The sequence below is a fragment of the Lepisosteus oculatus genome, chromosome 4 (genome assembly GCF_040954835.1).
Source record: "Lepisosteus oculatus isolate fLepOcu1 chromosome 4, fLepOcu1.hap2, whole genome shotgun sequence".
NCBI classification, from domain to species: Eukaryota; Metazoa; Chordata; class Actinopteri; order Semionotiformes; family Lepisosteidae; genus Lepisosteus; species Lepisosteus oculatus.
In genome coordinates, this window is record NC_090699.1 from 9139445 (window position 1) to 9166829 (window position 27385).

Consider the following 27385-nt stretch of genomic DNA (forward strand, 5'->3'; position numbering starts at 1 on the left):
TCTGATAACCCTCACGATAAGATCTGTTAGGTTTACATGCATATTCTATGTATTAATAAGTGTATCCTCGTGTATTAGTACCTGTGTGTGTTCGTTGTTTGAGTTATATCACAAGGTTGGATTCTAAAGCCATTAAAAGAATCATTTTGTGATTTACGGCTACAATTAAAAATTGTCCCCGTAAATGCCCAAACTCCTACAGAACTGGTGCCTCGTGAGAGCACACTACAATTGCTTACACTTATATAGTGCTTTTCTGGACACTCCACTCCACCAATGTGCAGCATCCACCTCGATGATGCGATGGCAGCCATAGTGTACAAGAATGCTCCCCACACACCAGCTCTCAGTGGGGAGGAGAGCAGAGTAATGAAGCCAATTCATAGAGGGGGATTATTAGGAGGCCATGATTGGTAAGGGCCGATGGGAAATTTGGCCATGATGTCAGGGTTACACCCCTACTCTTTTCGAGAAACGCCCTGGGATTTTTAATGACCACAGAGTCAGGACCTAGGTTTTATGTCTCATCTGAAGGATGGCACCTGTTTATAGTATATTGTCCCTGTCACTATACTGGGGCATTAGGACCCACACAGACCGCAGGGTGAGCGCCTTCTGCTGGCCCCACTAACACCTCTTCCAGCAGCAACCTTCAGGACTTCAGGACTGCTCGCAGTTCCCTCACTGCTCAATATTGGGTTTTCGTGTATCTTCGTTCCTGGTTTCAAGACAAGGTTTACCTCTTGATTACAACTTTCAGATAGCACCTCAGTTTTGATCTTTACTTCAGATAAGTACTCTCGGCTTCCTAGTTATTTAAGACTCCGCACAGGGTCTTCTGTCCTTACTTGCTCCAGGTATCTGTAACAGTGACCTTTCTCTAGTGACTACCCTTCCTACTTGTAATTCTTCTTAGGGAGGACATTCCTTCACTTCTAATCCCATCATGTTCTAAAGTAAAGAAGCAAATGAACCTTCCTGCTAACAACATGTGTACATCTGGAATGTTCCCTGTGGAACAAACAAGTTACTACGACATTTTCTGAACGAATGATAAAGACACAACACATCCCTATATGGTTTTTAATCATATCTAAGTTGCAGACTAGACAAAAGTTAGATCCTTTCATATGTTCTGGGCACACAGCCAGCTTACCTCATACATGCCCTTTATCCTACTGACCAAGGACAGGCAGCATCTTTATATATTTGGGTGCAAAGCCGACTTCAAGACACTGGACTGCATAGTTTGCAAAAATAAAAAATTCTATTATCTCACTTCCTAGGTGTCTCCCTTGTCTCTTCAGGACTACGCATCTGAAGGGTGCTTAATGCCAATATTCCTAGCTAAAATGATGTATCTCTTTTCCCAGCAGTAGGATCTGTTGTGGGAAATTCTGCATCAGAGATGCAGGACACAGTCTTGTGCAGATTCAGTTTTATTGAGCTCAATAAGGACAGCAAAGTGTGCTGGGTCAGCCCCGCAGAACAAACTGCAAGGGTTTCCCAGCTCTTATATACAGTACAGACTGAGAGACAAAAGTTACCACAGTACTTCACGCTTTAACACGTGACAGGAGTTGGCTTGACACTTTTAGTGTTTTTCCTTGTTTTTTTCTTTCTTTGCTTCTTCTGTTCTCTTCCTCCTTTAACACTTCCAGCAGGGCATTTGTCGTTTACATCTAATGATCTGTTTGGAAAGCAAAGAGGTTCATTATCATTGCTGCCAGGGGAGAAGAATGGTCGAAAGTCCCCATCTATTTTGTCTTCAAATGTGTAGAGGAGGGAACGTTGTTGAACATTGTAGAAGGAGACTGTCTTCTTGTCATAGTCCACATGGATCCCCACTCTTGTGGGAATGTCTTTTTTCAGTGTGGGCTCTTGGTCAGTCAGCGCCGTTAGCTTCCCATCCCAAAGACTGAGGACCCAAAACCCAGCTCCAGGGCTCAGACTCAGTTGCCCCTTCCTGCACACTGAGTCTCGGGCCACTCCCAGCTCCCAAGACTCCTTGTTTCCAACCTCCACCTCCCAGTAACACCCCCATCTCATCTCTGCTGGTAACCTGTTGCCCAGCACACAGGGGTATTCATCAAACCGCTCAGGATTGTCAGTGAGATGCTGGCGCTGCTCTGTCCACCTCAGTTCTCTGCCATCTTCTGACACCATCAGGTAGGGGTTCATTGTGTCCTCATCCAGGGTCACGTAAACTGGGGGGTAAAAAGCACAGGGAGAGAATTTAGTCCAAAGTGAAAAGATTTTACCTTGCAGTACATTCCAGTATTAGAAAATAATATCTAGACTTATTTAATGCTTTGTTTATATAATGTACTGCCATATCAATCTTATCATTTTGTGAATAAGATTCTTGACAGAGAGCAAAATCAGAATTCAAATTGATACAGTCTAATAAAATATAATCCCCAATACACCCCATTTTCCCATTTCACGGTCTACAGTAAATACTGTTAATAACAAAATAAATAATAGTTTGGTAAATATGGTGACCGGTTGACTTCACTCTGACTGAAATTTAATCATTTTCCAAGTGTATTGGAAAATAATTTTAGTTATTTTTATTCTAAATGCTTTGTATTATGTTCTGAAAATATAAACATTTATGTTTATAAATATCTCTTCTGTCAATATCTTATATCACTATTGTAAGAGGACCAGAGGAAGGGTCATTCAGGACAGGTATTTTAGGAACGATCTGCTCACTATACTTGATTTAGACCTGACCAAGATGGCTGCTAAGAGAAACCAGCTGACCCGCAGATGGAAAGGGCTCAGTCTGAAAGACAACGAGACGCAGGTGGGTCTCATCAGGAAACAAAATATATATGCCCCGGAAACAGTGAACTGGTGCGGAAGCTAGTGGGTGAATGTGTCTTGGAGGAGACAGTGGAGTTTGGTTGGTGTGGATATAGAGTTAAGGACAACGGATTTATGGAATAAATAAAGGATAACGGTATACGGTTTGTGATTTGGACTTGGCGCGGATTTGTGAGGTTTTACGGACTTTTGGAACACGGACTGAGTAAGGATAGAGAAAATGGATTGCGGACTGGCTTGGTAGACGGACGAGCAAAAGAAAAGGAGAAAACCACTAAAATAAGTGTGTGGTCGTACCTATTACATAAACCTATTCCCCCGGAGGCACCACACTATGTTAACAGCACAACCAGGATATTGTTTTGTTAGTAAATGTTATATTAAATGAATAAAAATAAAAACTATCCCTGAACTTTTCAATTAAACTGTAGAAATAAGATTGTTGATCTTACAAACAAAAATACTATACCTTCCATGGCCTTCCTCAACTTAAATTCTAAAAAGAGAAAAAACCACTGTTAATTCACACATTGAACTCTTTAAAAACAAATGAAGATGACAAATAAGAAGCTGTCTGTTAAAACATTGTCATTTTCATAATGACAGGTGTTCTCAGAAGTTAAACCTGATTACACAGATTCACTGTGTGGGTCAGGACCAGTTTTGTGAAAAGATTATTTTAAGAGTTTAGATGGCAACATACTGTACCTCAATACCTTATAATTAATATTTTTTGGTTCATTTGTAAGTGATTTTAAAAGCATTTTGTGATGTAATTGTTTGGTAAAATACAGGGATATGTATATAAAATATGATATAATGAATATGTAATAATAAGCAAGTGCAATACTAAAACATGAACATTTATTATATAATACAGGCTTTATATAACTATAGAGGGAAGAGGACCTCCATTCAGTTATTGCTTAAAGACAATTAATCTGAATGTGAGGGACATCAAACAGAAATGGGTGCTGAGCCTCTTTGTGTTTCAGAACAAAGATTGTGAAAAGGTTTAATTCACTTTTTAAGATTATCTACAGTAGTTCCTATATATGTACTGTATACAAATCTGTTTAGCCTGCTATTGATATATACATTTGTATGTTACTGGGTGAAAACATGACAACAGAAAGAGCAAATTGCCCTCTTTTGTGAGAGATCATCTGAGCTGGAGACGGAGAGTTGAGTTTGATACTATTTTGTTTTTGGGGAGACCTGAAGGAAGGCAAGGAAACAACAGACATGCTGAGCAATATACTGACTGCTGTTTTATTCAGGTCAACCAGTGGGGTAGTAGAACTGTGATTAGATGATTCTACTTTTAATACAACAAACTTTGGTGCAGATTATGAGGACTGCTCAGTGAAAATTTCTTTATCATCATCCTTCACCAGCATTTCCGTAAGTCAATGCAGAAGTGTTGATTTTCCAAGTGGACAATACAAGACCACACAATGCTGGGATTACAATGGCATGTTTTCAAGAAAACAATCTAGATAAAAGCACTTTTTGCTGTGTACATTAGAGTCAAATACAACATCTATGGGTCAAATATGCCAATTGATAGGAGACAACAGTAACAATATCAGTGCTGGAACATTTCAGAACTGCACAGTGTTAATCTGTAGCATAACTAGTAATATGGGCTTTATTTAATGTCTGATTGCTAAGGAAACTACAGTGAATACATAATAGACCATACTGATAAGTAACACTGTTTGAAAGTCCCTTCAGTGATCTCACAACACAGGCTTGACTGTGCTAAACATAACTGTTCCTGAAGTGGTTCATGATGGGGAAAACTCAGTGAGAACAAAAGTTCAAATCGGGAGCAGCTGTATAATAGATTTATGATGTTTTGAAGAATCTTTATTACACAAAAAACTTTAGTACAGATGGAAGGCAAATATATAGTTTAACAACAACCTCATCAAGACCTTGAACCAAATAATTGTGATGTTCAAGCAACTTATTGTAGGAATGTTAATTACAACAAACAAACAGTTCTAGGATTACAATGGCTGTCTTCAACAATGTAGTATATTAATGTTAAATTGAAGTGCCAGATTTGAAGATCTTCAACATCCTTTTGAGGTCACTAACTACTAACTACAGAAGACTGCTCACTACATTAACTGCTTTACAAGCACAGTGTACACTTGCACTGTACAAATGCAGACAATTGACCACTACAAGTGGTATTTAAGGTTACTGGGGAAAAATTTATCTGACTTTAAATGTCTTTTACTCTCCAGTAAATAGAATGAAAACCCATACTGGGCAGCAGCGGTATGGAGGCAGTGTTGGCGGCGGAGGATCACATTTCCGTGACAACGGCAACAACACTTGCACAATCTGTAAGGAAGAAAGGCCTGGTAATCTACTTCTGTATCTAGCCAAGAAAACTCAATGGATACCCATAGGGTCACCATGAGTCAACACCGACTCGATGGCACTGAGAGACCGAGTGAAATAGAACAAATACAAATATGTCACGCAAGATTAATTCTTTTTTCTGTACAGTTGAAGATTATGACAAATTGTTTGTATTTTAATATGCAGTATAATATTTTCACACTTTCAGCATTAAAAATGATTACAGAGACAATTTAATTTTATATTAATATTTATATATGTAAAATAGGCTTTGAATCAATGAGATCACTGAGTGTCTTATGAAACATTTTGTAACATTTCATGTTTTGTAACCAAGCCAGTAATAAAAATCTCAAAGCTGTTTGACAGCACAAGAAACTGTAGCAGCGTAGGTCTTCGGACTGCCTTGTCGCAAGCTAAAGGGTTGGTACTGTCACGCCTGACATCCCTCCCTAGAGGGTGCTCCACTGCACCCGTTATTGCCCCTGTGATTGCTAAGCTCCCCAGGTGTACCCTCTTATGTGTATTTAAAGACTAGCACCTCCAGTCCTCAGGGCTCATCATTAGGGTTAGGATGTCGCGAGGTTCACCTGGCACCAGGAAATCCTACATCCGTCTCCTGAGGGCATAGGCCTCATCCTCGGCACCTCCCACTTCCTGAGCCCGGGGTCTGGAGGATTTCGCCCCGTCACCCTTGGACCTCCATGTTTTGTCTCTCCATGTGTTCCCCCCTCCCGGGGATTTTAACCTTGTCGCATCCCAGGATGGATTACTCGCTGATGGACTCCCGGACCTTGACCAGACCTGCCTTTGGACCTGTTTTGGATGCTATTCTCCGTCTCCCCTGTTCACGGTCTCACGTACTGTCACTATTATTTTGTGCACTATTAAACCCCTGTGTGTTCCCTTTTACCACGCCTCCTGTTTTCACCAGCTCTTACCGCATTGCATAGGGTCTACTACAAGAGCCGACACGGATCTCAGTCCGTGGTCGTAACAGATACCTCAAGAGGTGATAGTGAGCTAGTCCATACTCAATCAAAAACTAGGGTTTTTCACTAAGGTGAGCTAGGATCAAAAGAGAAATATAGAGGGAATTCTCTAAGGTTGTTTAGGGATGAAAGAGAGCACCCTAGCTTTGCTGCCAATGGCATGATTCTAGGTCAAACGAAGGGGGAATCACATGAGAATGTAATATAGGGGTCAATTAGAATCTCAGGTGGTGCTGATGATAGACATTCTCATGCGATTCCCATCTGGATAAGAAATACTGTAAGAATGCTTTTCATCGACTTCAGTTCACCATTTAATAGAATCACCCTGAAGCTGACAGAAAAATTGAGCTTCCTGAAACTTAACACCTCCCTTTGTAACTGGATTCTGATCGAGAGACCTCAGACAGTCCGGGGGTGAGTTTCCCGAAAGCATCGTAGCGCTAAGAACATTGTAAAATCGCTCTTAAGATCGATCGTTAATTTACGAGTGTTTCCCAAAACCCATCGTAACTAAAGTAGCACGTTAAATCCTTCTTAATCTACGTGCTCCCCGACCCACTCGTTAATCACTAAGTGCTTCTTAAACTGGTTACCTCTTGCGCCAACCTTAGCGACAGAGATCGCCAGACTGAGCACATTCAATTCAAGTCATGGGAATTCTATGGAAATATAGAATACTAAGATTTTATATTAAGGATTTTGATATTTTGTTGTACTATGTAAGAGGAAATTTGGGAAAAGAATATTTATTTATACAGTAATTAATTTATTAGTCATCTTGGGTAAATTTCATATTCATAAGTCAAATGTTTTAATTATACTCCCTCTTTTAGTACTTTTGAGGTGGGGTTTAAATTGTATTTAAATTCCATAAAGAAAGTGAAAAATGCCAAAGCAAGGAAAAAATTTGGTATATGTAAAAATATAACTTGGTTACATGCAGTAAATATTTACCTCATTACCACTGGCAGTTAATTGTTTTTTGTTCTTTTTATGTTTTCTTTCTTTTATCTGTATTTTCTCCTCTACTTGTATTTGTTTGGGAGCTGAGAGGGCACATGCCCAGAGAACCCCAATCCATTACATTACACTTAATTTAAAAAAATGCTAAGTTTTATGCTTGACTAGATGATATTATTTTCAAGATGAAATGCGGCAATGCATTATTTAAGTTAAATCATTGGGCCTAACATGTATTTATAATGTAGCGCCACGCGCACGCAAGGTGGGCTGAGAACAGCACCTGGGGACTACCGGAATGTGTATAGTGGGACGGAGGCTGAGATACAGTCTCTTCCCTTCGTGTGTGTGTATGTTAGTGTAGGTGCAGCGCTGTAACCCCTGTCCCTGTGTACCTTTCCCGGTTCGAGTTAATAAATTTGTTGTTCAACCCCATTCCCCTGAGTCCCACGCCTGCTCCATTCCGTACCGTAACCCGCGGTCAATACAATATTTAAAGTTCGAATACCGTTTTATGTTCTGTCGTGGTTGTGGACGGTAAAGCTTAGACCTACTTGTTTAAAAACGTGATTATAGATCCTGTATTTGTTGAGTGACACATGCCAAGCTTAGTAGTTAATTTTTCCATTGAGTTCCAAAACACCCAATAACTATAAATAACAACAGTTTTTTCTCATGAAACACTGTGATTCTTAACAATGGCAGCGCGCCAAACAATATTGCTTTAAATCAAAGACATCGTGCAGGACGCATACACTGTCCACGCAGTTAAACTTGGTTTTCTTTTATGGCATGTCAGTCATTTATTTTCTTTTCTCTTAGAAACAATAAGTGTCCCATTTTGTGCCTATCTATACGCTTTCACTTAAATGGTTGTTAAATTATGGTGTCATTTTTGCTTCATATTCCTTTTCACAACTTTATTTCATCCCACTGAAGGACCAAAACCAACACCATATAATGAAAGTATTGTCAATCGATTGTTTTTCAATCGACTTGTGATGCTTTTGCTAAACGACTTCAGGGGCGGGGTTAACAAAGAAGTACTTTATACTCGCTCGTTAAATGACCAATTAAGAGGGGTTTTGGGAAACGCACGAAAAAGTAGCACGTACGTTACGTATGTACATCGTAAAGTTGCTCATTAGTCTCTAAGATAAATTGTTTTCGGGAAACTCACCCCGGATCGGTAATAACATCTCCAGCACCATCACCATGAGCACTGGAATCCCCCAGGGCTGTGTGCTCAGCCCACTGCTGTTCACACTGATGACTCATGACTGTACTGCCAAGCACAGCTCAAACTGCTTCATCAGGTTTGCCGATGGCACGACAGTGGTGGGCCTCATTAGCAGCAATGATGAGTCACCATACAGAGAGTAGGTGGAGCTACTAGTGGACTGGTGCACAAACAACAACCTCTCTTAATGTTAACAAAACAAAAGAGATAATCATTGACTTCAGGAGAGCCAACACTGATTGCTTTCCACTACATCAACAGCTACCCTGTGGATACAGTTAGAAGCACCAAGTTTCTTGGTGTACACATTTCAGATGACCTCACTTGGTCCCTCAACACCACCTCCCTAGCCAAGAAAGCCAAGCAGCGTCTCTATTTCCTGCGGCGACTGAGGAGGGCAAATATTCCCCCACCCATTCTTCCTATTCTCTACAGAAGCACCATTGAGAGCCCCTTGACCAGCTGGATCACTGTCTGGTTTGGGAATTGCAACACTTCAGAGTGCAAGACCCTGCAACAAATTATGGAAACAGCTGGAAAGATCAACAGAGCCTCCCTCCCTTCCATTTCTGTCACCTGTCACAAACGCTGCTACACAGGGCCTCCAGTATAGTAGATGACCCCCTCCTATAAACTCTTTGCCCTCCTACCACCTGGAAAAGATATCGCAGTGTACGGGCCAGCTCCACCAGACTCTGGAACAGCTTCTTCTCACAGGCTGTCAGGCTCCTCAACACCCTGGAATGTACTTGCACCCACTCCAATTCCAGAAACAGGGTTTAAATCCCACCAGTGTGTTGTGTATATTGTATTATGTACTGCCTTGTAATTTGCACTATCTGTACTGTGCACTATGGGTATCCTATCCACTATGTCTGCAGTATGTGAGTGTCCTGTCTGTATTTGCACCGTGCACCAGGAGAAACGATATTCCGATCCAATGTATACTCGTTTGTATATGGCTGGAATGACAAATGAACGTGAAATTGAACTTGAATAATCAGGGAAAGAGAAACAGTTTAGAGGGCTGACTTGTTGGTGTTAAGAGCCTTCTAGTGGTGAACAGGGGAATATTCCTTCCACTGAGTCACAGAACATGATTTAATAATAATAATAATAATAATAATAATAATAATAATAAACTTTATTTTATATAGCGACTTTAAAGGTGGCTATTCAAAGCGCTTTACAGAATGACAACAACAATAAATAAAAAGACTACACAAGATAAAACACAATTACAATATATAGAGGAGACCATGGATGATGGTGCTAAGAAAAGCAGAGGGGTGAAGAATAGAACCAGTTAAGTAAAGGCTTTTCTGAAGAAGAAGGTTGTGAGTCTGGATTTGAAGGAGTTTAGACAAGGTGACTCTCTGATATCCTTTGGGAGAGAGCTCCAGAGCTTTGGGGCGAAGCAGGAGAAGGCCCTGTCCCCAATAGAGTGTACATGGGCTTGGGGGACTATTAGGAAACCAGAATTAGAGGAGCGAAGGTTGTGAGGTGGGGAGTAGGGCGTTAATAGCCCAGACAAGAACTGAGGTGCCAAGCCATGAAGTGCCTTATAGGTGAGCATGAGGATTTTGAACACCAGTGCACAGATTCCAGGATAGGAGTGATGTGATCGATCAGACTTGGTCAGGATTCTGGCTGCCGAATTTTGGACATTTGTTCATTTGACATTTTGGCATTTGTTTAAAGTGGATTTAGATACCCCAGTGAGTAGAGCATTACAGTAATCATTTCGGAAGAACAAAAATGTGTTGATCAGCTTTTCAGACACAGTTAGTGATAACATAGGGCATAGTCTAGCAATATTTCTGAGGTGAAAAAAAGATTTTTTGACAATATGCCGCACATGTGGGTTGAATGTCAAGCCTGAATCAAATATCACCCCAAGGTTTTTCAATTGAGACTGAAGCTCAGGTACAGTACCATCCACAGGTAGAGTTACAGGATTGGCTTTTCAAAGTTGATGGGGGTGCCAATCAGTTTGACTTCAGTCTTGTCACAGTTAAGATTAAGGAAATTTTGAGTCATCCAAGTTTTTATGTTTTTATGCAATTAGATAGAATAGAGACAGCCATATTAGTGTCAGGTTTGGTATGGATGTATATTTGAGTATCATCAGCTTAGAAATGAAAGTTGAGGCCATGTGATCTTTAAAGCTGACCAAGTGGAAACATGTAAATGCTGAAAAGTAAAGGTCTCAGTATTGAGCCCTGAGGAACATCAGACTTAACAAGACCAATTTCAAACGTAAATCTGCCAAGAGAGACAAAGTAACAGCGATCAGTGAGGTAAGACTTGAACCACTTGAGAGCAGTATCAGAGACTCCAAACACAGTCTCAAGACGAGAAAGTGTTACGAGTTCGGTAATAGGGACCGAACCAGTGAGTGAACCCACTTGCAGGAGCGAACAAAGCCAAGTCGTAAACCGAAAGCAAACCGTAATCGTAGGAACGAGCCGAGAGTCCAGGGGGAGCAAGATATCCGAAAGGGAACGTGTACCGAAGCCGAAGCGTGATCCGAAGTCGTAGTCCGTAGAGCAATCCGAGAATCCAGAGGTAGCCAGTAATCCAAGACAGAGCGAAAGTACCAATCCAAGCCGAGATCCGAAAAGCCGAAGTCCAAAGGGAAAAACCGTAAGCCGAAATCCAAGACAAACACAGAGTAGAAGAAGCGCAACCAGGTGTCACGCCCTCTGCAGCCAGAGGGCGCTCCTTCTCTGTCCTGTCCCTAGTTTCCGGTCTGCTGTCCTTCCTGTCCCTCTCTTCCTTGGGCTATATATTTCCGGATCTTGCACTCTGTCCGGGCTCAGCATTGTTGTTCGGATGTCCTGAGACCCGCCTAGCACCAGGGCGCCCCACGTCCGCTCCCTGAGGGCATAGGTTTCTATACGGCATTCCTGAACTCTTTGCACTAATGAGCCCGGGCCTTTTTCCCGTCTCGCCGCTACGCATATGGGTCTTTTTCCGCTCTCCTGCTCCCCACGGTTAGTCCCTTTGGACGTCCGCGACACCAGGAAGCTCGATAGGGAAAACCAATACTGAGCAATGAGGTAGGGAAGGACAGGTGTTTAAGTAGGATGAGACGGGGGTGTGGTGGTGAATGGAAAAACTGATAGGTGAACTGATGGATAGGGGCTACACCTACTTCTGCCTCCTCCGTTGCCGAGAGGCAGGGATCGTAACATTACCCCCCCCTCTACGGGCGACTCCTGACGCCCTAGCGGGACGATCCGGGAAGTTAAGGTGGAAGTCTTTGATGAGATTGGGGTCCAGAATATCCTTCTCCGAAACCCACGAGCGCTCCTCCGGACCGTAGCCTTCCCAATCGACGAGATATTGTAGGGCTCCACGAGACCATTGGGAATCCAGGATTTTATTGACCGTGTAAGCAGGGAGTCCATCAATCACTCGAGGTGGTGGGGGTTTTTGTTGTGGTTTAGACAGGGTGGATCTGTGAAAGGGTTTAAGGAGGGAAACATGGAAAGTAGGATGGATTCGAAGGGTAGGAGGCAAGGCCAGTCTGTAAGTTACAGGGGTAATCTGGGCGAGGACACGAAAAGGACCAATGTACCTGGGAGCAAGCTTGCCAGAAGGTTGCTTAAGAGGAAGGTTACGAGTGGATAACCAAACAAACTGACCGCGTCGAAGTCTGGGTGGGATCCGACGGCGCCGATCAGTTACCTTCTTCTGCTGAGCTGAGGTGCGAAGAAGGGTGGCTTTGGCCTTCCTCCAGAAGGTCTTCAGGTTAGAGATATAGTCCTGAACCGAAGGGACCTCCGTGTTGGGGTGGGAGTCAGGGATCAGAGGAGGCTGATAACCTCAGGCACACTTAAAGGGAGACATGCCAGTAGATGTAGTATACAATGAGTTGTGTGCATACTCAGCCCATGGGTGCAAGGACACCCAATTATCATGGGTAGAGGAGATATAAGTCCGTAAATAGGTCAGCAGTTCCTTATTTATGCGTTCTGTCTGACCGTTGGCCTGAGGGTGGTAAGCTGAGGTAAGTGAGACTGAGGCGCCCAGTGACTTACAGAAAGCCCTCCAAAACCGGGAGACAAACTGAGGGCCCCTATCTGAAACAATATCCTTAGGGATGCCATGCAATCGGAGGATATGCTGTACAAACAATTCTGCTAGTTCTCGAGCTGTAGGTAAAGATGGTAGGGGAATAAAATGAGCAGATTTGGAGAAACGGTCTACCACTACCATAATAGTTGTGTGTCCATGGCTGGGTGGAAGGTCAGTAACAAAATCTACTGAGAGGTGGGTCCAAGGACGATCCGGGATGGGTAAGGGTTGAAGTAGGCCCGCTGCCTTCATTCGGGAAGACTTCATTTGGGAACAGATAGCGCAGGCCTGGACATACTCCTTGGTATCCTTAGCCATAGTTGGCCACCAGAAGTCTCTGGAGATGAAATCCAAGGTACGGTGGACTCCAGGGTGTCCAGCGAAGCGGGAGTCATGACCCCATTGTAAAACTGCCGATCGGACGGGATGAGAGACAAATAACTTGTCCTGAGGACACTGAGGAGGTACTGTCTGCCCAACCAAGGCTCGTCGGACAATCACCTCAATGTCCCATCTTACCGCAGCCAGGAACTTACCAGATGGAATGATGGGTTCTGGGGTCAATTCGGCCTCAGGGGGGTCATGGATCCGCGAGAGGGCGTCTGCTTTGACGTTCTTAGAACCTGGAGTATAGGTGATCAAAAAATTAAACCTGGAAAAAAAAAGGGACCACCTAGCCTGGCGAGGACAAAGACATTTGGCCGACTGCAGGTACTCCAGGTTTTTGTGATCTGTGTAAATCAAAAAAGGGTGATGAGCACCCTCTAACCAGTGCCTCCATTCCTCCAATGCCAGCTTAATGGCCAAGAGCTCACGGTTACCCACGTCATAGTTCATTTGGGCAGGGGATAACTTCTTGGAGAAGAAGGCGCAGGGGTGAAGAATCTGTTTTTCTCCATGACGTTGAGAGAGAACAGCCCCCACACCATGGCCAGAGGCATCCACTTCGACTACAAAAGGCAAAGTTGGATCAGGGTGTTTTAGGATGGGGGCTGTTGTGAACAGGTGTTTCAGACGCTGAAATGCTTCTTCGGCTTGAGGGGTCCATTTGCCTTGTCTTGGTCCTTTACGGGTCAAGGAGGTTATGGGAGTGACCACCGAGCTGAAGTTTCGAATAAACTTCCTGTAAAAATTAGCAAAGCCGAGAAATCGTTGAATGTGTTTGAGGTTCTTGGGTGTGGGCCAATCAGTTATCACCGAGACTTTACTCGAATCCATTTCCACACCCTCTGGAGAGATGACATAACCTAAAAAATGAATCCTCGAAGCATGGAAGGTACACTTCTCCAGTTTGACATATAGTTTATTCTTGATGAGCCAGGAGAGTACTTCTCTGACATGGAGAACATGATCCTGGAAGGAATCAGAAAAAATTAGAATGTCATCTAGATAGACCAAGACAAATCTTTGTCGTAGATCACGAAAGATGTCATTAATAAAAGACTGAAACACCGCTGGGGCATTAACCAAACCAAAGGGCATGACCAAATATTCGTAATGTCCATGGGTAGTCATAAAGGCCGTCTTCCACTCGTCCCCTTCCCGAATGCGGATTAGATTATAGGCCCCTCGTAAATCCAGTTTGGTGAAGACTTTGGCTCCATGCACCGACTCAAGTGCTGCTGGAATTAGAGGCAAAGGGTACCGATTCTTGATTGTGATCTCATTGAGACCATGATAGTCGATGCAGGGACGAAGCCCACCATCCTTCTTTTCCACGAAAAAAAAACTGGCACATGCTGGTGAAGTGGATGGACGTATAAGTCCAGCTTTCAGAGAATCCTGTATGTAGACTTTCAGGGCCTCAGACTCAGAACTGGAGAGCGGAAAAATACGACCTTTAGGAGGGATAGTACCTGGCAAAAGGTCAATGGCACAATCATTAGGTCGATGAGGTGGGAGGGTCAAGGCCTCCTGCTCATTAAAGGCTTCCTGTAGATCGGAATATTGAGGGGGTATGGTAGGAACCCCTGAAGGGGACGCCGCCGTGAGTGCAATTCGTACTGGTAGACGACAGCAGTCTTTAATACATCTGGGTCCCCAAGCTAAAATTTCTTTTCGGGACCAAGAAATGTTAGGGTCATGCTGTTGTAGCCAAGGAAAGCCCAACACAAGAGGATGTGTTGGGGTCTCAAGGAGATAAAACCAGATGTCTTCCACATGGGTGGCGCCAATCTGCAAACTTATAATTTCAGTTTGCCATCTAATGAGTCCTGGAGATACGGGGGAGCCGTCGATCGATTGAACACGAAGTGGTGTAGTCACCGGGGTCAAGGGTAATTTCCAAGTTTGAGCGATGGAGGCATCAATAAAGTTTCCTGCCGCCCCTGAGTCTATAAAAGCTAGAAGAGGTCTCCTTTCATTACCCCAGAATAGTGTAGAACGAATAAAAAATCCAGAGGAAAACTGAGGAGATTGAGAAATCTCACTCACCTTAGGAACTTGAGAAGGTGGGCTGCGCCTCAAGGACGAGTATGAGGCAGGGCAGGCCGCTTTAAAGTGTCCTAATTTCCCACAGTACATGCAGCGACCCTCTCGTTGGCGCCTCTCTCGTTCTTCAGGGGTTAACTGGGTTCGGGCTACTTCCCAAGTTGATCTGAGTTGAAAGATCTGATAGGAGAAAGCCGAGGAGCCTTTAATATTGAGGTCCGAGATCTTTCAGCACTCCTTTGACGAATTCTGATATCCAATTCCAATACTCGTGAAATTACTTCTTCCAAGGTACTGCCCAATTGCGGCATATTTACCAGACGATCCTTTATTTCTTCACTGAGTCCTTGACGGAAAAAAAAAATTAGGACCTCGTTGTTCCAGTGAGTCTCCGCTGCTGCTACTTGAAAATCTATAGCATAGTCTTGTACAGACCGGCGGCCCTGGCGGATGGAGGAGAGGCGGAAGGCAGAGTCTTGACCGACTACAGGATAACAAAAAAAACCCTTAAATTTTCCTAAAAAGAGATCATAATCCTGAATTTCAGGAGCCTCGTGATCAAGCAGAGCAGTAGCCCATTCCAGAGCGCGGCCGGTTAGCAGTGAAACTATGAAGGCGATCTTGTCCTGAGGAGAAAAAAAGGTTTCCGGATGGAGCCTGAAAACCAGCGCACACTGTGCTAAGAAGCCCCGACATTCCGTAGGGTTGCCGTCAAACCTGTCAGGTGGAGTTAGTGGAAGAGGTCGAGGGGCAGGTGTAGCAGCTGGCGGGGGTGGAGCCGAAGCGGCAGCTCCAGCGTTGCTTCCTAGATTGCCGATGGGCGACATTGCAGACAGGTGCGCAGAGATCTGTTGGACAGAAGCCTGGAGCTGGAGTAAGGCTTGTCCGTGCTGATCCAAAGCCGTGCGAATCTCCTGTTGCTCCGCTGGGTCCATGTTAAACGGCTCAGTATTCTGTTACGAGTTCGGTAATAGGGACCGAACCAGTGAGTGAACCCACTTGCAGGAGCGAACAAAGCCAAGTCGTAATCCGAAAGCAAACCGTAATCGTAGGAACGAGCCGAGAGTCCAGGGGGAGCAAGATATCCGAAAGGGAACGTGTACCGAAGCCGAAGTGTGATCCGAAGTCGTAGTCCGTAGAGCAATCCGAGAATCCAGAGGTAGCCAGTAATCCAAGACAGAGCGAAAGTACCAATCCAAGCCGAGATCCGAAAAGCCGAAGTCCAAAGGGAAAAACCGTAAGCCGAAATCCAAGACAAACACAGAGTAGAAGAAGCGCAACCAGGAAGCTCGATAGGGAAAACCAATACTGAGCAATGAGGTAGGGAAGGACAGGTGTTTAAGTAAGATGAGACGGGGGTGTGGTGGTGAATGGGAAAACTGATAGGTGAACTGATGGATAGGGGCTACACCTACTTCTGCCTCCTCCGTTGCCGAGAGGCAGGGATCATAACAAAAGTAAGATGTTATGGTCAACAGTGTCAAAAGCAGCACTGAGATCAAGAAGGATGAGTATGGAAAGAGAACCAGAATCAGAAGCTATTAGAAGATCATAAGTGACATTGACCAGGGCAGTTTCTGTGCTGTGAAGTTGACGGAAGCCAGATTGGAGGGGTTCGAAAGGTTGTTCGTCGTGAGGTGGTTATGTAACTGAAGTGTGACAGCACGTTCTAGAATTTTTGCAAGAAAGGGTAAGTTGGAGATGGGGTGAAAATTTTTAAGGTCGTCGGGAGCCATGTTAGGCTTTTTTGGCACGGGGGTAATGGCCGCAGTTTTGAGGACCGTTTGGTACAATGCCAGTGCTTAAGGATTCATATATAATATTGAGGACAATGGGACAGAGAGAAGAGAAACGAGACTGAAATAAGGTGGTGGGAATGGGATCTAAGATAGATGTTGTGGGTTTCATGTGTGTAACTAGTTTATTGAGGGATGCTGAGTCAAGAAGAGAGAAGCTGGAGAAAAGGGAATCAGAGAAGTTGGATGAGGAGGGAGGAGGTATGGAAATGATATGTGTAGTGGAGAGAATGGGATGCTGGATATTGTCGATCTTAGAACTAAAGAACTCTAAGAATGTGTTGCAAAGTTGAGATGAGACAGGTAATGTGGTGGGGTAGTTAGGCTGTTTATGGTGGAGAAAAGATGTCTGGGGTTGTTTTGGTGATTTTCAATGATGTGAGAGAAGTAAGTGGATCTAGCAGACTCTATAGTAACGTTCTATTCAGACATGTAATCTCTCCAAGCCTGGCTCTGGAGAATGGAAGAAGTGCCCCAGCTTGCTCTCCATGAGACACACCACAGACAGACAAGGAGAGAGCTTGGGGTCAGAGTGCAGGGTCAGCCATTGTACAGCACCCCTGGAGCCCCAATATAGACAAATATATATATATATTTAAGTTGCTCTGAAAATAAATTGATTTATAACCAATAGAATCTTATTAACATTCTACTGTGCAGTTGTTTATGTTCAATTGAGTACTGTAAGCATTAAGTGACTCCATTAAACTGGTATATTGCATGGAAATACCATCTTTGTGAGATTTGTGTGAGACTTGAGCTTCCTACAGGTCTTCCCATGTGTGACCTTTTTACTACAGGAGAGTGATGACCTGTATTTAAGAAGCAGCTTTCTACATGTCTACAGCTTCATGTTTATTTTTGTTATTATAGAGGTATGTTGTATTTCCTGATGGTATTTCATGTGTTTTATGTAGAGTCACAGTGCAGAGTGTTGAGTGGAAATTTGTTTTGGTTGTAAAACGTAACTTTTTAAATGTTCCTTGCTTCTAATAATACTGTTCAATAAGTATTGGTAAATACTTTGTCAATATTAGGTTATTTCATCATGAACTGCGCAGTCCATACTTTGTGAACTGTACAGGGGACTGACAACCTGTATTTAAGAAGCAGATTTCTGCATGTCTACAGCTTCATGTTTATTTTTGTTATTATACAGACGACTTCATGAAAGAACTGCCAGATCCAGATTGTTCATTTTTCACGTCAGTCAAACGGATGTCTGAATAAGAACACAACGTAGAAGACTAACATGCAGTTAACCGCGCACAGAAGACGTCCATTACATGAGCATAGAAATAATGGAAGAATAATGTCTCTGAACATCATAAAAATATTAATTTAGGAATATAAATATATTATACATACTGTATTTGGCTGGTAGTGTTAGCTAAAAATACAAATACACAACAGTATTCCACCTTCTTCAGAAACACTTCATGCATCAAAATACTGGCCACTTACTGAGGTTATTTTGGAATTAGTTAGTTAGTTTTGATGTACTTGTTCTGACTATATTAAGATTATATACTTTATAAAATGCTATAATGTTTTATCCTTTCTTGTCATTATTGTAAAAAATGTTGTAGGACTTTTTTTAAATTCATTTAACAGGTTATATTAATATGGAATTATGTAACTAAAGAAATTGTGGTTGCTGAAAATAGTTTCTTAACATCATTAACGATAATCATTTATGAATCTACATATAATATATATATATAGCTGGTAGCAGAACTACTGGTACAATAGACTTAATTTACTGTTTGAAAGCTGGAAAAATACAGTCAATACATGAAGAGGCAATGCTGTAAAAAGTCCATTATTTTAAAGTCCCTAAAGTCATCTTAACAATAAAGGCTTGACTGTACATAGCTGTCCCTGATTGGATCATAACAGAAACCTCCTTAGTGAAAGGTAGAGTACAAATCAAGGGCAGATTAAAATGTATTGAAATGTGTTAAAAACTAAAAAAGTCTACACTAAAAAACCTGCGATACTTTGTCTCTTTGTATTCCTACCAGACCATCATTACTGCTGATAATGCTGCTATACTTCAAACATACAGAAAACAGAGCAGTACTTACTGTTCTCATCATACAGCTCTTTATTCTGTTTCTCAAGCTCTGCTATTCTCTCTACAAATACAGATACCAGGAGTTAACAACAGAACACAACACCCACCTTAAATGAGAGGGCAGGAGTGTACATCAAGGGCAGACTTGACTAGAAAAACAGAAAAAGTGTAAAACTTGTTCTTATGACTGTAAACCCACATTGTTAAATGATTCCACACTTTCAATGCAACAAAACAAAGCAGTACTTACTCTTCTCATCACACAACTCTTTATTCAGTTTCTCAATCTCTGCTTTTCTCCTCACTGCAAATATAGACAACAGGAGTTAAGAACAGAGTCTGATACACTCTTGGGAGAGTTCATGAGTACTGCTGTGTTTAATGCTAAAAAACACTTAATTATTGTAACAGAAGGTGTAATATCTGTTCTTATTATCATAAAACCCTTTTGCTAATACTACACAGAAAACGGAACAGTACTTAATATTCTTATCACACATTTATTTAATCCTGGGGTGTCCAAACTACCAGTTGCGGCTGCCCTTTGGCTCAATTGTCTGGTTCCCTGTTGGGTGATGCCGGAGGCCTGGGTTTGAGTCCCCAACGGTGGGGGGGCTCACCAGAGGTGGCAGCGGTGAGGGTGCATACCCACGTGAACCTGAGAGTGCTACAATGCATATGGGAGCAAACATTTTCTCTAATGTCGCTAGACAAGAACATCAACTCTTAACAGGGATTCATCACTCCAAGGCATAGCATCACTGTTCTCATCAGTAGAGTCACTACTAGATCATCACTAGAGAGTAAAATTAGTGAAATCTTCCAGTAGGACTGGACAATATGGCCTGAAATCAATTTCACGATAATTTCACACATTTATAGTACAGGACCTCGATAACGATAAATTAACGATAATTTTTTTTTAAACCCTCGAAATTATATGATTACATGATATGCTGAAAGATCAGATTTTAAATATGGGAAACTATTAAAGCTTTGTAAATGTCAGGCACTGCAATTTGAGAAAAATATTTTCTCAAGGGCACAATGTATCTCGTCAGGAGTTTGAACTAGTATTTTGAAACCATTATGTTCCACTGTAGCAATGGGAACTATATCCTTCTCTATGTAGTATGTAATGCCGTTAGTTATCTTGTTCCTTCTGCGTGAATCTTTTGCATATTAAGTGGCATTAGTAAATGCTTGTGTTAGAGACAGCTGTTTAGGGGAATCACTTCGGCCATGAGTGCGCTTGTCAATCTCTCTCTCTTTTGGCCATGCACTCTTCGAAATCCACAACATGGTTGTGTTTCAAATGATGAAACTAGTTGATTGTGTTACGTTCGGGCGCGGAAACGGTTTTCCGACAGAGTTTACATCTGACTTTTCTTTGTTCAGTATCCGGTCTGCTGAAGCCAAAATATGACCAAATGATCGACACTACTGTACATCTTTTTTAGATACCAGCTCGTCTTCGTTTGTACTTGAGTCACCCCTGCCTGACTGGGATTCAGCATGAGTGACCCTGTTGTCTCATGCCCGGCACGCTTCCTTGTGTTTTGAGTGAAGAGTTGTAGTTTTTTTGAGGGGACCGCTCATGAAAGTGGACAGTGGGGAAAGCTTTTACCGACCATAATGACATAAGCAAAATTAGCCGTTGGGTTTTCTGTCTTCTCTTTTAAGTAGGGAATAAACCTATTGTTCATAAGCAAAATTAGGCCGGTGAGAGATTCTTAACGTCAGTATGTATACATTTTCCACATATCTCCCAGCCCTATCTTACAGGTATATTACAATTATGTAATATCATTATTTATATACAGTAGGTCATTTCAAGCTTTCAGTACAAATTACTTAAAACTCACCTATTAGGGTAGTCCCCTAAATTAAAAGACAATTTGATTATTGGAATGCACGTATATCCGGTGTTATTTGTTTATTTTTATTATTCGAAGTAGCCCTGGCCCCCCATAACAAAAGTTTGGACACCCCTGATTTAATCAGTTGTTCTAGGCTATGCTATGCTCTCTTCAAAAGCTAATAACAGTTTAGAAAGAGCACAATACAGTCCTAAAGAAATGTTTGGCTTTATTATTTCTCAAATGTTTACCTAGCAAAGGCTCTGGAAAATGGAAGGAGTGTTACAGTATATATACAGACAAAAGGAACTGAAGCTCTTTAGTCTTTCACAAGAGACTGTGAAGGGATTCAGGCCAAGAGTTAAGATTTCTTGAAGATTTTGACACAATACATCCAAATGAGCAGTTGAGGATCAACACTAAAAATTCTTCTGTGTACAGAAATAAGAAAAGGAGCATGTGGGAGATCAAACAGCAGATTGTTCTTTACAAATATAAAGAGTGGAAAATGCCCTTTGGAAAATCCTACTAGTGACACTGTAGTGTGAACATTTCTGTACTCACTGTATTCCTCACACTCCTCGTGTCTCTTTGTCCCTTCATCCCGCCTTTCTTCAACAGAACCTAGCAAGTAATAAGACACAACACAGACTTTTTATAAAAATGTATGGAGGATCCCCATTTACAGAAAACCCGGTATTGAGAAATGTACACACACACTAATGTACACATATACAGTATAAGGTTGTAGAACTAAATATTGTGAAAGAACTTAATCGAATTAGTCAGGCTCCTAAAACAAACTAAAGTTCAACTCAGCAGACAAATAAAAGCTGAAAACTAACATCTGCTTAAAGACACAAGTGGAAACAAAGCCAGACAAATATAGAAGAAATGTATGAGAACAGAGGTCCAAGTTCAGGTCAAAGTTAAATTTCTCTCCTTTTTCTACATATAAAAAGTTTCCTAGCAGTACATGGTACTGCCAACATCTTTCTAGCCCTCGGCATTTGGTTTTTGTCACAGAAGAACGTGCTTCACACCCAGCGCTGACTGGACCTTCATCTTGTTCATCTCCTACAAGCCACGACTGGAGTCACTTTCTCGCTTCTTCAGCTTCAACATCAACCCTCTACTGAAAACCAGTTTGCTGTACTACTGCTATATCATCTGAGCCTTTCTTTCAGTTCTCCTGCTGTCGTCAAGCCTTCCAGAAACTTTGAAAGCCCGCAGACATTCTGTCTCTCAGTTACACTTCCTTTTTCTCTCTTCCTATTTTTGGTAATTGGTAATTCCAGATTGAAGAGAATGGCTAAGTGGTCAGAGAGGCCTAGATCAAGGGGAGAGCAGTGGGAGACAAAGGAGTCATTTGCAATAATTAGATCTAAGGTGTGTCCTTTGTTATGTGTAAGGGTACAAACAAACTGAGTAAGGTCAAAGCATCCCAAAAGAGAAAGGAAGTCTTAAGCCAGACTGGAAGAGGTTGAATGAATGTGTATATTAAAGTCCCCTAGAATAAGGATCCTTTTAAATTTAAGGGATAAGAATGAGAGAAAATCCGCAAACTCACCTAAGAAGACTTCACTGGGTTTGGGTGGTCTGTAAACTGTGGCAATAATAGTAGATTGGGGGATAGAAACATTTAAAACAAGACACTCAAAAGAAGAGGGAGGAGGTATAGCTATAGGACTTAGACTGTAAAAAAGGTTGTAAATAACAATGATGCCCCCGCCTCTGCCTGAAAGACGCGGAAGGTCAAACGTCCATCGTTTTGTTTGTGCCATGTTTCGGTTAAGCACAGAAGGTCCAGTTGTTTTTCTTTGATAATGTCACATAAACAGCCTTGCTGCTAACGGAGTGGGTGTTGAGTAGCGCTGATCTGGCCAGTCTCGGGGATGCAGGGGGAAGCGGAGTGCGGTCCAGGTGCAGTAGTGAGAGGAGATTTTTGAGGTCGGCGCCGGTAAGTGATGGACTTACAGTCGTGCGCCGAAAGGCAGGGATAGAGACTCAGCAGGCAGACGAATGAAAGAAACGGCATCCTGTGCTGCAATGGATGTAGCAACTCAGTCGTAAAATCCCAGTAAGTAGCTTTGTTTTAGTTGAAGAAGTTGCAGTGCAGTGTACCTCAGAGACATGATCAATGAATCAAGACGGGAAGGAAATCCAGGGAAGGCGGTAGCAAGTGGTGAAGGTCTTCAGTTGAGGAAATTCACAATGCAAGTGGAAGTTGCATTTGTAATTTGTAACGTGAAGCAGATAAAAATAAATAAATTAGAAATCCATGTTGCCGAGAACAAAAAGAAAAAACATAAATAAGTAGATAAATAATGAAAAACTGGTGAGAGGAGCGGCAGCCAAACTAAACTTAAAGAGTTTATGCTTTATTTACAAAACAAGAAAACTTACCTTCCTCACTTTTGGACCCTATGCATCCCTGTGAAAATGAGAAGCAGGATTATGAGTTCATTGTTCATATTAATTTCTGATATGCTTATTACCTTGAGATAACTGAGAAACAGGCTTGCACTTTCTGACTAAAAATCCCAGTGCATTCAATTTTCTTTTAATGGTCATACTATAATAAAATGTATTAATATAATATAATGACCTACAGAGGATCGGTGCTTTTAGAAGCATTTAGTGGATTTTTGGACATTTTTGCCATCGCCAAGATGATGACAAAAGGGGACCAGCATGCAAATAAGTCACATTACACCATCCCTGGTGGAATGAGCAGGTGCTCACCCTGCTCCAGGGGATAGAAGGTCACTGCCAAGCTGCTAGAAGAGACAGACAGATGAGAAAGCAAAGGAACCTGAAACCTGAGCTGAAGAGGAAACTGGTTGAACCAGCCCTGCTGCATTGAGAGGTACAGTCTAAATTAACTAGAAACTGAAAGGACTGCATTTGATTATTAAGAATAATAACTCTGAAACAGTATGGATTTCGAAAATAAATTTGATGCACTCGGCCATTTAAAATGTGTACAGAATCTTTATTGATTAAGCAAGTGAAATTCTTTAAGGCTTATCCATCCTTACTAAGAGTTTCATCAGTTGATGTCTATATGTCTGATAGATGATATCTATATGTTGATGTCTAGAGTGACGCTGTGTAGATCAGTTATAATAAACTATGCAGATAATACTGCCAGGACAAATCCATACACACAATGCAGATCATTTACAAAAATCAAATTAAAAGCACCAAGTCCACATTCTGTACAAATAATGCCAGAGAGTGAACAAATTTGGGTGGTGACAACAGGTGTTAAGGACTGTCCCTGCCTACATTTTGGCTTTAGAATGGCTAGTGTCTTTTTAAGGTGATATATTTGTCTTTCCTTGTTCTGGAGCTTTCCATTGATTAAAGGTCCCCGCGTAGATACTTATTAATCACCACACAGTTCAGTGTGGGATTGCAAGACTGATTGTCTTGCAAGTCAAGGTCTGACTGGGCCACAGAGTGAGAGGAGGGCTCTGGAACAGGGTTCAAACACACAATTCTTCATTATACTTGGCCATCCGCGTACAGCCTGTTGATCAAGGAGCCCCAAGCTATTAGCTCTGCCCACACCTGATACATCAAAGGGACACTTCCACCCCCCCCCCCCCCAGAACATGTACCTTTTTTACCAAAGTAAACCCAGTTTGCACCACTGCACCCAGGAAAGGACTCAGACACCAGGGCCTCTACGCCCCAGCATGGTTTTCCTCCCCCCTCTAACCCCAAAACTGAGTCTAACAGGGTAGGTTGCCGGTACGGGGGACCGTGAGGGAGCACGTTGCTCAGGGCGGCCGGGACTAAGAGCACGTCTGGAACTACACAGAGCCTTTTCTCTGTAGCAGAAGGAGGCACACCAGATCACCAAACTGAGCTGGTTTTGCAGAATAATGCTGCTGGGCTTTCCCTCTGGGACACTGGTTTAGGTAACTGGGGTTCCCGGGGTTCTGGAACTGTTGGGTGTCTAATTTGTCTAATGTGTTCTGTTGGCAGTGATAGAAATTGCTGTGTAATGGAGATAGTTTTGTATGTAGACTGATAGACTATAATTAAGAGGGAAAATGTATAGTATGTTTGTCTGGTTTGTTGGCGCACTGGTGGTTCTGGAAGATAAAGCCTGTTGTGGGGGAAATAGAGTCCCAGCACATTAAAAAATGCTAATTATTGTAGCCTGCTACAAAGTCTAAAATTATCCCGCATTTAGTGGTCACCATACCCTGAGCAAAAATTAGTTACTATAAATATGTTTCTTTTTTGGTTGGTATTCTTGAGGATCATGTAATTGCAACAGCTACAGATTTACTGTCGTAAACTCACCATTGTTCAGAGGAGTCTTGTCTTCAGGTTCTCAAAATCAGGAAAACACTGTAATAAAATACACAGTTCTTTTTCAAGACTAATGTATCGGATAAATTATGTGGAGGTGTCGCAGTGATATTAAATTGATAATGCATTGGTAATTTACTTATTTTCACATTATCCTTAAAACCTGTTTGCTAAATTAAATTAAAAATGTAGGGAAGTGTCAAAGATCTTTCAACATAGTAATTGTTAGTGCAAAAAAACCCACATTCACACGTTTCTATTTTAGCACATTATGAGCTTGTATTTTCTATTTCAAAACGAGGTTCAAGCAAACGTTTGACGAGTACGGCTGAAATTTCACAACGCCTGTACACTTGAATTAAAACTTGGTACTCCGGGGGGTTACGGATTCTCGTTTTCCTAGTGTCTGATTAAAGATTTTATCCATTTTGACTTCGGTTTTAATGTAGTATCATTACGGAGTTTACGACAGACTGTGACAATTATAGTTTCAAGTACAGTGCTTTTCTTAATACTCAATACTCAATATTTTCTCAGTTTCTCAATATAATCTTTTTTACTGTATATCAGTATATCATGTACTTAATGTCTCTGCTATATGGATTAGATAAATGTAAAAAAAAATACCGAATGAAAGCAATCAGTATCTCCTGGAAATCTGTATCCACATTTCAACATGCCCATGTGTGGTTGAATACGACACCAGCTTTATTATTCTTAATTTAATTCACCGCATCTACAATATCTGTCCTGACTGCGCTCTAAATTCAGATGAGCTCAGCTGTACCCTAGTTAATAAGCTAAATGCAAATCTTTAAAGTGAATTTGAGCTTCGTAACATTAAAGTGAAAGTGTTTCTGTCTCCATTTTGATCAATTAAGCGTCAAAAACCGTCTGAAATTCGTGTTCATTTCGTAACTGCGGACCCTGAATGTCTCTCGAGACCCCTGGTTACTTATTTTCAAATCGTTAAAAATCGCCTGTCAAACACATACTGTACTGTAGGTAACACACCTCTCACTACCTTTGCAGAAAGTACTAGCTCCCTCACTGAACCAAATGAAAACTTTCTTTGATGATACACTGCACATCTTCTGTGTCGCTATTTAAGAAAATGAGCCTGTACTGCCAATTACGCCCTTAAATCACAGTGAGTTGTTCATAGTTTGGACAGTTACAGCGCAAACAAAGTTTTGGGTCGTAGTTGTGTTTTGCGACAAGTCTCACCGTAGACATTCGTTGTACTAAGAGAACATATTGATAGAAGAATCACGATATTGAAAAATGTGATGTCTTGTGATACCTGTTCCTGGGGGTCTGTAGCCAGGCTTAATGGATCCGTCCGGGCGATACAGCTCTGTTCCAGCTAGTTGCTACTGTATATTACAGTTCGACAACAGCACAGCTGTAGCTCAGTCAACACAGGAAAATAAAACCCAGGAATGAATCTACCTTCAATTCTCGTCTCCCACACCCACTCAAAGCCTCCACTTTTAATTCTGGTATTTCCTTTGTTCAGTATAAGTTTCATTTTCTTTTAGATTCATTACAGTGAATTGCTTGAATTGCAGTGAATTATTTGAGATTTTCAGGCTCATCATTTTGATTATACAAATTGGTTGATTTAGAACTTTAGAAAATATAATTGTCTGTTTTGAAATAGGTCAAGCAAGCACTTCTGATTGCAACAACCAGGCTCACTGCAAACACCATTCGTCTGGGCAGTAGCCAGCAGAACACTCCACCTGAGTTTAAATAGCTGGAGAATTGAATAAGAACAGAAACGAGCTGAGTGCAACAGTCCCTAAAACATTAATAATTCGTAGTGTCAATTTTATTGTCATTTGAATCACTGTGAGTAATCATTTCAAAGTTTACCCAACCCAAAATGGTGTTATACAACCAGAGAGTGCATCATTGAGGATTTCGCGCAGTTAATGTCTCAAAGGGAGATGCAAATACTGACCTGTAAATTTATTTCAGGTAACGTTACTGTCCAATTTACGTGTGTGAATACAGGCATCTTTCCATCCTTAAGATGATTTGAAATAACTGTTTTGAACACGAAATGTTTCTCATCTAATATCATTAAATGTACTCTATGTATTGTAAAGTTGGAAATAATCTTTGAACGGAATATGTCAGCTTTAATAAGAGGCTTGTTCCTGAATAATCAGCATTAAAGAACATTTACTGTACGTGGGTGTTTCTGAGTCAAGGTTATTTTTTACATTCTTAATTACCTTGAAAATGCAGTGCATGGCTCTATCTGAATGAACCCCCTCAGAGCAGTTACTGACGTGAGGAAAAACTGCTTTAGAGTGATGAAGTGTGAACTTAAACAGAAATTACTATTTTTTTGCACAGCAACAGAATATATCGGTTACACCCAATGACATTATACA

General features: G+C 41.7%; 1 long non-coding RNA gene across 1 annotated transcript; it reads right to left on the reverse strand.

The window, feature by feature from the left end:
- Positions 1–1369: 1369 nt before the first annotated feature.
- Positions 1370–26416, reverse strand: LOC107077241 (uncharacterized). Its single transcript, XR_001478311.2, has 5 exons — positions 26284–26416; positions 24972–25019; positions 23058–23085; positions 3302–3328; positions 1370–2207 (listed from the first exon to the last, which is right to left on the reverse strand). It is a non-coding gene; the product is annotated as an uncharacterized lncRNA (long non-coding RNA).
- Between the last annotated feature and the right edge of the window lie 969 nt (positions 26417–27385).